We start from the raw sequence: 12,647 nt of genomic DNA, 5'->3' as shown, positions 1-12,647 counted from the left end.
ATTACAGTCCATCTGCCAGCAGTAACATAAGGCACCCCCAACCCCACAGAGGGGCAAGAGCATCTATTTGCTGTAATAAGAAGATATATCGGGGCCAAGGAACTGGTTGAGAGAAGTCAGTCATCTCCAAACATCGTTCAGCAGCATCATAAAGGACTAAGTATAGATTTCAGCTCATTGGCAAACCAGATCCTTCATAAAGGAGTTTGGAACAGAAGAATGGAGGAGCTGCATGTTTGGGCAGAAAATCATATTAACAAAAATTCAATAGGGAGGCATACTTATTAAATTAATTGCATAGGAAAATGATAGAAAAGGAGAGGAGAGAGAAAGGACATTTCCCTAGACACAAAATGTCTAAAAGAGGTCTGGGGCTGGATACCTGAACCTAAAATAGCTCTCTATTCTGTGGGTTCTGTGGTCTTTCAGCAAAAGTTAATTTTTCTGGCTTCAAGTTTATAACTGAACTCCAGTGTGAAATATTGAAAAGAAAATGACTACAGAGAACCTATTTAGACCTTCCTGGCAAGACCCAAGTTGGAGGAGAGGAGGGGAAGGGCTGTTTATCTTGACAGAGGATTTCCTTACCAGAACATGGAAAACATTCTTTTTGTCAAATATAGTTAATAGTCACCCAGCAACACAAAGAGTAGTTTCAGTAGCTTAAAATCAACAAGGGGTGACTGGGAGAGGTGTGACTGTGCACCCCCCCCCCCCCAGACAGAACATGAGCTAACTCATGGCCATGTCTTGGACAGGGACAGTGTTGTTGATGAGTGCATAGGAAAAATATCATGACCTAATGCATTTTCCACCAAGGAAAATGTTGTCACCTACTTAGTAGGTAATGTAGACATGCCCAACCAAAAACTAGGCAAGAGGCACTATTAACACATCCCCCAAAATGCCTTGAAAGACACGGTTGCCTTTTCAAATAGGAAGAACAGGGGATGCCCTCACCCATTCAACTTCCCATTCTGATGGGAATGACTAATATTTTGAAGTTTTCCAACGGATTTCCTCTCTAGGCTCTGTGAGTATATCCCCTAAAGGTAGGAGCCTCTGAACACAGCAGCTATGATAGAAACAGTATGAAATAATGGAAAAATCTTGGATTTGCGTCTTGGTGTTATAGGTTCTAGTCCTAACTCTACTACTAACTAGCTGGGTTTCCCAAGATATTTCAGTCTGTCTGGGCCACAATTTCCTAAAGATATTTTCATGTAAAGATCCAACACATAGAGAAGAGTCACAGAGTTAGAAAGTTCCCTAAAGATCATCTAGATTAGAGATAAATCTCTGGATTAACCCACCAGTTTCAAGTCAGATATCCATACTAAGGTCTTATTTTATTTTCATATTAAGGTTTTGTTTTTATTCTTCAGGCTTCAGAATTAGCTCAAGGAACATTTACATACGGTTCATTTTATTTGTCCTTTCTTCCACCTGCACATCTTAAGGCACAACTTTCTGTATCTTTTCTCTACATATACCAAAAACTAAAATAAAATGATTTTTGTTTTCATATTCTTCAAAATTCTAATTACCTGAAATGCTTTTCTCTTCTACCTGGGGTACAAAGGGTCATTCATATTTCTGATTCAGAATTGTGTAAACTCTTAGTGGTTTTTATATACATTCTTCTATAAATCAGAATAAGAATATTGGGATGCCTGGAATGTGATGGGCAATTCTTAGCTCATTTGAATCTTGGAATTTGAATAACAAAAACCTGAAGCAGTAAATTATAAAACCAGACTAAGTAATTGGAATAGTTTATACCTAGTATAGTAGATTTCAAATATGGTTCAGAAACTTTGTAGCCTCTCCCATTAAGGGGTGGAGTCTACTTCCCCACCCCTTTAATCTGGCCATGTGACTTGCTTTAACAAATAGAAGGCAGCAGATGTGCTATTGGACCACTTCTCAGCTTAATCGTCCAGAGACCTTGTTGCTCTAGCTTGGTTTGAAGAACCTTGCCACCACATGAATAGACCCTGCTAGTCTACTGGAAGCTGAGAAACTTTGGATATGATCCCCCCATCACTTTAGCTTCTAGTCAATCATATGAAAGAGGCTGTCTGGGACCAGCCAGCACCTAGTTGACCCACCAAAGACCAGACTCACAAGCCCAGCCAAGATCAGCCAAGCTCAAAGAAGACCAAAAGAGCCATTTAGCAGAATCATGAGTTAAATAAATGGTTGTTGTTTTAATCCAGGTGATTTGCAGGTTGTTATACAGCAAAACCCAACTGATACATCTGGCTTATCTTAAAATTTACCCTAGATATTATTATGCATTATGTTTTAGATAATATTATAAAATAAGTTGTTTTTCCTCAGCAACTTCCCCGTCTATCCTGCTTTTGCCCTCACCCTCACTAACAGCACCTTCTTTCCCTAAAATACTACTGTCTCCTGCCATCCCCAGCCTTCCTGTCCCAAAGAGAAAAAAATTAATAAAACCAATTTAAATAAATATATGAACAGGAAGAGAGCTTTTAGATGTATTAGCCCATTAGATCTTATTTGGCTTCTATAATAATCTGTGAAATATTAAATATCATTCCCATTTTACAGATTAGGAAACTATAGCTCAGAAAGGAAAAATCTCCTTTCCACGTCCACTAAACCAGTAAGTGGTCTCTCACCCCCAAATCTTACACTCCTCTCCTCCCTTTCAAGTTGTTTCTCTTTATCCAGGGTATTTACATTTAAAAAAAAAGGAATTTGCATTCCTGGAGAACTGGCCCTGCTGAAAATTTGAGCATTGATTCATTCAGCATATTATAGAAACCATTTTGGGGAAGCCATTCTGACATCCCTCAAATTACACAACTTAAGAAAAGTGTCGGCTCCTCCTCTGCCAGAGACCTGAAGAAAGGAATCCACATAGGTAGTATGCACTTTAGTTACGCGTTCAGAAGACACGTGTGCATTACTGTTTTATTGAAGGATGACTTAAAAACTTTTCTTTGAGAAAGTATCATTGTCTCTCATTCATGAGTGTTAATCTAAGCTTTTGTTTCTCAAAGTGTGGTCCCTGCACCAGCAGCATCAGCTCCATCTGGAAACATGTTGAAACCACCTCTTGTAGGGTTCTACTCCAAACCTGTTGAACCAAAACTCTGAAGACTGGGTTGAGCCTCCTGTGTTTTAACAAGTCCTCTGGGTCATTGTGATGCATGCACCAGTGTGAGAACCACTAACTTATTCCATGGCACCTGTTCAACCCAATGACTTCTTAGAGCAGGAGTTGGTAACCTGCAAACGAGTCCAGCCAGTCACCTGTTTTTGTAAATAAAATTTTATTGAAACACAGTACTGTCATTCTTTTATGGATTGTCTCTGGCACCAAAAGAGCAGAGTTGAGTTATTGAGATGGAGACCACACGGTCAACAAAGCCAAAAAAATGTATACTATCAGGCCCTTTACAGAAAAAGTTTGCTTACCCCTTTTCTGGAGGTTGACTACCTTCACATGCAATGGGTAAGAACATAGGTTTCATATTCAAAGAATATGATGTGCAATACTGGCTCTACCATTTACTAATGGGACCACCATGAACAATTTCTTAGCTACTCTAAGACCATCTCAGCTTTGAGCAGGACAGCTCTGAGGGCCATTCTAACTCCACAGTCCCCTATAGGGTTGACTGAGGCTAGAACTCAACTTCTGCCCCTCTCATTCCTGCCTCTCCAGCCACCCATAGCTGTTGCTTCCAAGGACACTCCTTAGTGAACATTCTGCAAGCTAACGACTGCTCCGTCAGCCTCTGAGTGAACCCAAACCATGACAACCCCAGACTTGGAGAAGTTTGTAATTGTCTGACACAAAATACAATGTTCAACAGAATAACGTTCCCCTAGAAGACACCCATGCCCTAATCCACAGAACCTGTGAACCATACATGGCAAAAAGGAACTTTGCAGGTGTGAATAAGTTAAGGAATTTGAGATTCAATATTATTAACCTTGGATTTTCCGATTTCACATGAACCCTTAAAAGTAGAAAAGCGCTCCTGGTAAGGCTATGGAAGAAGGATCAGGGAGATAGGACATGGCTGGCTTGAAGAGGAAAGAAGGGACTACAGGGGGAGGAGGGAGGGCACATGATAGAAGCTAGAAGAGACAAGGAAATGGATTCTTCCCAAAGCCCTCCAGAAAGAAATGCAGGTCTGACAACACCTCGATCTTAGCCCAGCGAGACCCAGATAAACTTCCCACCTACATAACTGTAAGAGAACCGATTCATGTGGTTTTAAACCATGAGGTTTGTGACAATTTGTTACAGCAGCCATGGAAAACGAATACAAATCAAGACAACTGATAAATGTAAAATTCACAGTAACAGGCTATGGGGCCTGTCAAAAAGACAGAGATCACTCTCTGGTGTCTCCTGAGAAGCTTCTGTGCAGAGCAATCAAGAGAGATGAGGCACATGTGTTAAGATTTCACAGAACAAAACAAAAAAAACAGACGAAACAAGAAACAAGCAGGAGTCAAATGTGGACTTTGGACTTGAAGCCAGAAGTGACAAGGACAGACGCACACCCGCAATGGGGTTGCTTCCCCCCGGGGGGAATTCCACCAGCGCCAAGGACAGGGCCACAGGATTTCCTCATTTTGATCAGTGAGTCTCCTGGCAACACTGGGCAGGCCAACTGGTTAACAAGAAGGACATTGGTAATAATCGCTATTTCATTAAGAATTATGCTAATGATGTGATGTATGGTGATTAACATAACAATAAAAAATTTAAAAAAAAAAGAATTATGCATCGAATTTCTGCAGTTGACACCAGCTTTCTTGTTCCACCCAGGCAGGCATTTTCACAGGTCAGGGGATAACCAGCAAAGAAAAATCAAGTTGCAATAGTCCGTTCATTGGGGCTGAGTCACTGGGCGTTCACAGTGCTTTTATAAAGCCTTTTATTCATTCAGGACAAGATACAACTGCCCACACAGCACAGTTCACATCATTCACAGCTGTCAATACCGGAAGGAATCTCAGAATTATCTCGTCTAACCCCGTCATCTTTTGGAAACTAAGGACCAAGGCAATCATGTGATTCACCCAGGGCCACACAGTCAGTTCACATAGGCCCCAGGACTCAGTGCCAGCCCCTGGGCTGCCGGGCCAACCCCGTCCCACTCCAACTCCCTCAGGCTGGCTGGACTTCTGGAGCAGAGAGGGCCAGAGTAAACACGTGCTTCAGGCGCTTCAGGCCAGCCAATAGTCTGAGGTCTTTTAACAATATTCTTTAAGCATTTGTTCTATATTTTTTGATGGGGACAAGATTTGTTTAGGTTAATAAAAATCAGATACAGAAACCAATGCACTTCCCAATTCACTTTCCCAGTCCAAAGCAGCATCCACATTATAAGAGACATAATGACAAAACACCTCTCATTTTTCTGTCTTACTAACCAGGCAGATCTTTGGGAGGCATATAAAGGGTTTAAAACTTATAGACAAATTAAACCAGTTGTTCCTGGTAGAAAGCATTGTTTGCGGTCAGAATTTCAGCTTGAGTGTTTCTACAGCAGATACACCACAGATAGAGGTCTGGGTAAGTGCGGAGTGGTTTAAGGTTTTTAAATTTTGTACTGGAAGACACTATCTTTGGTGGCCCAAGTTAAACTTCCTTGGCTGTGTGAGTCACAGAATAGGGAAATGAATTAACTGATGCACCATTTAGAGAGATGTTTGAATTCACCATTAGAGTTCAGTGCCTGGGCAGCTGCCGGCTGTCCCATCTCTTATCCAGGTCTGGTGCAGGTGCTCCTTCAAGTCTTGGTAGATGGAAGAGGGAGTATCAAAAGATACTTGAGTCCAGCCCCAGGAAAGCACCAGGTTGTTCCAGAGGAGAATCAGCAGTTTGGACAGATGCTGAGCAAAGACCTTCATGACCACAAGATCCAGATTTATCCTCAAAGTGGGACACCCGCACTAATGCCTATCTCTGTGCAGCTTGTGCTAGTAGATAGTCTCCATTTTGAAGAAGGAGAAGAAACAGAAGAGGAGGAGGAGTGAGGAGAAGGGAAGGGAAGGGGAGAAGGCAGGAAAAAGGAAGGAAGGAAGGGAAGGAAGGAAGGAAGGGGGGAGTGAGATCCAGTGAGAGTGAGCAAGAGAAGCAGACTTTCTGCCCATGTCTACCAGACAGGAAACAGTTAGTCAAGTGCTCATTAACAACTGAACCTGAAATTTCATCAAGCTGTATTCTTTAGTATATGTACTTTTTTGTATGTATGTTACACTTCACTTAAAAGTTTTAACTTTGGAGGCACGTGGGTGGCTCAGTCGGTTAAGCGTCTGCCTTCAGCTCAGGTCATGATCCCAGGGTCCTGGGATCGAGCCCACATCGGGCTCCCTGCTCAGCAGGGAGTCTGCTTCTCCCTCTGCCCCTCCCCTTTCCCCTCCCCCTCTGCTCTCATGCTCTCTCTCCCTCTCTCTCTCAAATAAACAATCTTTTAAAAAATAATAAAAAAAGTAAAAGTTTTAACTTTTAAGCACAAGAGTTCTACCCCTTAATCAGGTATCCTCTGACCCGAGTACTGAAAGGAAGAGCTCTCCCTGGCTCCCTATGCAAAGAGGAGCAAGTAGAAGTAGGGGCTTGAGGAAATCAGTTCTGAAATTGAGTCACCAAGATAATTCATGGGGAAAAAGAAAGAAAGAAAAATGTTTCCAAAACACCTAATTGAAGCCTGGTGATTCTGTCTACAAAGAAACATACTATTTGCATTATTATAAGTGAACTTTTATTCCAAACCCTCTCAATATGCACATTTCCAAAAATTTGGCTCATTTCTCCAGAGGACTTAGTAAATGCCCCCACTGTTTACTAAAGACCCAGGCTTGAAGAGCAGGAAAATATTTATAAGCTGCTAATGAGGGCTTAGCACCCTTTGGGGGACAAACAGCTCCAGTCAGCAGCTCCACTGAGGAAAATGAGCTCTGTGCCCAGCAGGTACCAGCCAGGAGGCACAGTCGTGCATTGATTGCTAGGTAGTACAGCCAAAAGGAGGCCTGGTTAATTATCAGGCCACAGACTCAGTGGAAAGACATGCTAAACCTCATATGTCTGGATTCTCCAAACATCAAGGCAGATAACCAAAAAGCCACATATTCACAATAGTAATTGTTCGATTGTGACTGCCTTATGCCACTTCTCCTTTTGACTTACGGGAAATTTTCCTGAAGAAGGGACCCAAGGAAGGCTGAGTCTATCTCTTTGTTTGTTTCATTCATTCATTCAACAAGCACTCATTGAGCACTGATTTTGTACCAGACACTGTCATAGATGTTGCATATGCAACACTGAACAAGATCTTCAAAGACCCTGCCCAAAAGGAGATGAAATTCTGGTGGGCAAGACAAAGAAACAAATAATCCAGTAAGTACCTACTATCATTGTCATGTAGCAATAGGTGCTCTGAGAAAGAGCAAAAACAGAGAGGAAACAGGTCCTGGTGGGAGCTGCTGCTTCAGAAAAGGGGATCTCCTCAATCTCTCCCCAAAGAGGGGGCATTTACCTTGTAAACTAAGAAATTCCATTTTTTTCCTTAAGTTGTCAGAAATTATCAGAAGGTTTTAAGCAATGGAATGATATACACTGATTGTAGATTTGAAGGATCACTTCAGCTGCTGTGAAGAGAATGAATTTTCAGGAGGTCAAAGTGGAAGTCCAGAGTTACAAGGAAGGGTGAGGAGATGGTGGCAGAGATGTGGAGACACAGAGAGGTATGTACAGATCTGCAAGGTCTTGCAGGTTGAGACAACAGACCACTAACAGGTGGAGCATAGCTTCTGAGAGAAAGGAATGAAAGACAGCTCTTACTTTTTGGCTTGAGCTAAAGTGGATGGTGGTGTCATTTACTAGAACATTCCTGCCTCCTGATCCACATGAGGAAAAGACCTTTTTTGCCTATGGAATTTCCTTTGTACTGCCTAAAGAAGACACAACTGGCTTGGATATATTCCTAGCTAGAGAGAAATGGTAGCCTCATTATTTTATTTCAGTCCTCATAGACTGTAATTATGGGAGCACACAATTCATAAATAAATTCAGGGTAGCCTATTTATCTCTCCTTTTTCTATTTGATTGAAATCCTGGGCATTGGTTTCCACTGGGATGATAAATTTGGCTAGAACTTTGTCACATTTATTCAAGACTAATATGGTGTTATCTAGCACAAAAACAGATGAGAAATCATGCCTGCAGGACTGCAACTCAGACATGGCCCAAAGGAAACACACGAGACATAAGGAAATCATTGGAACACAAACAGTAGACAGTCTTGTGCTGAACTAGAAAATGTCTTAGTTCACCCAGAATGCAGCATTTATAATCATGGGCAAAGAGGAAGGATTTAACTTGGGCACACAGTAGTTGTGCTTCAAAGGTAAATTTTCCTAGCATTGTTCAAGAGCACTGAACTTTGGATAAGCAATTAAACAACTTAGGAAAATCAGCCAGTCAATAAATATTTATTGAGGCACTCTATCTTCCAAGTACCATGGAAGGGACAATGGGAAGCAAAATAAACCTGCTCACTTCCCCCTGTGGAATTGATGGCCTAAAGGGAAAGGTGGCATAAGTGAAGTGATTATAAATTACAGAAGACATGCAAAGGAAAAAGTAGGGGTGCTGTAGGAATGCATTATGGGAGGATCAACCTGGTCTAGGAAGTCATGCTGAGATGCGAGGGGTGAGTGGGTGTCCACAAAGGGAAGAGAAAACAAATGATGAGAACAGAGCAAACACCACCAACCAGGGCCAAGAGGGAAGGAGTGTGGCATTTTCCAAGAGCTCTGAGGAATGAAGAAAGAGATGGAAGAGGTCAGTGAGGGACAGCCCAGGCAATTAGGCCTTCATGTTTATTCTAAAGGCAGGAGGAAGCTGCTAAGTGGTTCTAAGTAGAGGAATCATCCAGGGTAGGGTTTTGAAGATGGCTCTGGCGGCAGAAAGGGAGGAGATGGGAGAGGCTCACCACCAGAGAGGGAGGAGGTGTGATGGGGCATGGCAAGGCAAAAGGAGCTGTAAAAGTGGGCAGGAAGCAGGATGGACAGGACTGGGTGATGGGTGTGTATGAGATCATGTGCAGGTTTGGGCAAAGGCGGGAGCTGGAGAGGGCAAGGAGAGGAGGCAGTAGGGTCCCCAGGATTCCTGTGTGTCTAGCCTGAGCCTTGTACTGACGTGGAGAACTTCAGAAGTCTGCATGAGTCTCTCCACCTACACTTGGAAAGTTCTGATTCCCACCCTAGGTAATAAAAATGTAATCTAGAAGGGAATCAAGAAGGAAAGCCAAAGAAATCAAAGGGAAGAGAGACTATTTGAGAGCCCAACAGATATGGAAAGCCAGAGAGAAGGAAAAACATGGTAAGTATCAGCAAATATAATTAACCCCCCTCCCCTCTGACAAGGTGAGAGGGATGTAACCATATTGAGGCTGGTGGAGATCAGAGAAGCCAAATGTAGCAGCTGCCTGCCCTGTGGTTTTCTGGGTGGCAAGAAGTAAAGGCATCATTTTAGTCTGGGTGACCACAAAGGTAGGGCAGATGCCAGCAGAAAGAAAAGGTGGCAGCTCTGTGGAGCCAAAAGGGAACTTTCACTCCATTGAGTGGAGTCTTGGACCATGCATGGGGAGGCTGGACGTGGAAACCAGAATCCCATAATTGCACTCTCTTACTCATTCTTGGATAGGAATGAAAATTCCAATGATTTGGACCTGGGGTACAGAGGTTTTGCAAAAAGGAGGGAGTCCAGGGTTTTTTGCAGAAAGGAGGGTACACACTTGTAGGCTCCTTATTCAATGACTGACACATACAACATGGGATACTTCCTATTCTCCAAACCTCTTAACTCTGTGAGGATGGAGTTATGTTCCAGGATTGCAGATATGCTTAAGGGGGCTCCACAAAAGGGTTGAAATATGTCATTCATATGATTCCATGGAACTGTTTATTAGGGGAATTCATGGAAAATGTTGACTTGATGTGCAATTAATCTCTTTGCCCCATAAGTGTGTTTCCCTTTTGCTTACAGAATCTTTTAGGGAAGAGTAGATGGACATATTTTATCCCTCCTGCTGCAGGAGGTCATATTAGTTAATAAGCCACATGGTAGAAGATACAGAATTCCAACCACCCAAACCATGCAAGCAATGCCTTGTTCCCAAAGGAAAGGGGAGGATGTCAGGATGATGTCCAGCCACCCAAACCATCCAAGCAAATCTTTTCTGCACTAGGGAGAGAAATGCAGGGGAGTAGAACTTGCTGTATTAACTAAAGTTTTCCCTTGCATCTCATGTACCCATACAGTTACCCCTGGCCTTTCCCAACTCAGAGTCAATAAGAAGCAGCCATCAAGTCAAGGAAGTGACCTTACAACAGAATAAGAAGAAAAAAAAGGAGGGGTTTTGAATATGACTTTGAATGTAGTTTTCCTTATTCAGAATCTACAGCATTTGCCTTTCCGAAGGACACACTTTTGAGCTTGAATTGCCCATGGCCTACATGCTTCAGGAAATACGAGCTAGTTGGTTTGATTTTATGGGTCCCAGACACAGAAATCAAGTTAATCATGATTCTCAGTTCTGAGAACTTTATTAAGAGCATAGTGCATGCAAAGCCCCTCTTGGGTTAATTTTTCCCTTTGGCCCATGATCTCTACTCCATTCCCCTATTCTGTAGGTAATCCATCTGAAGTGTTTGCTTAACCCTGAGTATGCGCTGTCCTTTCAAAATATGCAAAATCACATTATGTGTGTGTATTTTAAATTAATAATAAATTATTAATAAGAACTTATCTGTCCACATTGTCATGCATATCAAAAAAAGTTCAAGACCTAACATGTATGTAGTAAACAAGGGATAAGAAAAAATAAAAGTATGAGCTGTATTGTCCAGCCCCAGGCAAGAGAAAGCATCTCTGGGTGAGGAGGAGGGAAGGAAATGTTCAAAGGTGGAGAAAAGAGCTGAGATATCAGTGGAGGTCCTGAAAGGATAGTTCCTTGTCCTGAGTTCACAGGAGAACCCCAGGTAGGTCAGGGAATCTGAGAGCTCCTTTCCCAGGTAGAGTTTATGGGAAAAAAGCAACACCCCAAATTTTCTTATACCCAACTCATGGCAGCAATTAGAGAAATGTCTGTATGGGGGTGTCTGGACAGATTCCTATAAGACACCTGTAAGCCCCTGTACCCTAGCACATATAGGCCTGGTGGGATTTTACCCTCACCAGTGATTGTGGGGCAGTCCTGGAGCCTGAACCAGCCTAGTGGGCCAGACAGGGCTGAGAAGTCATCAAGCACCTGAATATGATCCTTGCCTGGTGGCCTCCTGCCCTTGATATCTCGGCTCTCTATGAGCCCCCAGGATAAGCATGAAACCTCAAGAAAAGGGAGAAAAACTCTAAATTCATGATATTTAGTTTCTACCATTCGGCAGACTATAGACTCTGAACAGAAATTAAACAATTACAGAAAAATTAAGTAGGTTACATTTCTTGCACAACTGATTTGTTTTAGCTCGAATTTGCTTCCGCTACACACCTCCCCGCTCCTTCAAGACTGTGCCTTTTTTTAAATTAGGAACTTCAAAAATATTCTAGGAGTGCCTGGCTGGCTCAGTCACTACAGGGTGCAACTTTTGATCTCAAGGTTGTGAGTTCAAGCCCCACATTGGGTGTAGAGATTACTTAAAAAAATAAACTCTCTCTTTCTCTGTCTCTCTCTCTCTCTGTCTATATCTATATATCCTAATACTAGAACAGTTCAGGACCTAGAAATACTGGAGAAATTATCTACATACTAGTAAAATGGGCATTTAAAGAAAGTCATTTGGCAAACTAGAAAATAATTACTCTTACTCTTCCTAAGTAGGGAAACCTATAGAGTTTGTCCATTAAAGAGAACATCAGATGGAAAGACACCTCACTGGTTGTTCTGCGTGATCTACTACCAAGGTCATTTTTGCAGAGAAGCTCCAGAAAACCCATTTCAAAGCTTCTCAGTCAGTACAAAAGCCAGACACAAAGGTCAACACAGCTACTGAATCACCTACAGGAGAGCCAGGGACAAAGGTTGGGGTGGGGTAGGTATGTCACAGTCCGTGAGGGCTGTCCCTTTTAGGAATATTTTTTCTGTTTTTACCATATTCTGTTAAGAAATTACAATATATATAGTCTTCTCATTAACATATATATCAAATAGTGATATTTCATTAGGTTTTTAAAATTTCATTCAACTCTCCAAATGAAATTTTAAAAACTAAATCTAATAGATAAGGACCATAGAAAAAGTATAATCGAACTTTTTAAAATCTCCCCAGAAAACTATTAAGAACTGCTATGGAGATCCTGGGAGCTTGGGAAGATGGAGAACCCTGAGTTCACCCCATCCCACATTTACAACTAGATATCATCCATCTCCAAGTCAATAAACCAGAGAGCAATCCAAAGACTGGCAGAACAAACTCCACAACTAAATACAGAGAAGCAGCTGCATCTGAAAGGTTAGAAAGGTCAGAAAGGCAGAGGAAGGCTCCCTGCCAGAGGAGGGAGCTGCACACAGAGAGGGCAGAGAAATGGGCCCTCACACCAGGGAGTTCACACAGGGAAGACTAATGCCCATAGCATTTGGCTTTGA

This window comes from Eumetopias jubatus, unplaced genomic scaffold (genome assembly GCF_037043125.1).
Source record: "Eumetopias jubatus isolate StellerSeaLion01/CBP00866 unplaced genomic scaffold, mEumJub1_p1.0 scaffold_1, whole genome shotgun sequence".
In the NCBI taxonomy this organism is placed as follows: domain Eukaryota; kingdom Metazoa; phylum Chordata; class Mammalia; order Carnivora; family Otariidae; genus Eumetopias; species Eumetopias jubatus.
This window is presented reverse-complemented; position numbering follows the sequence as displayed.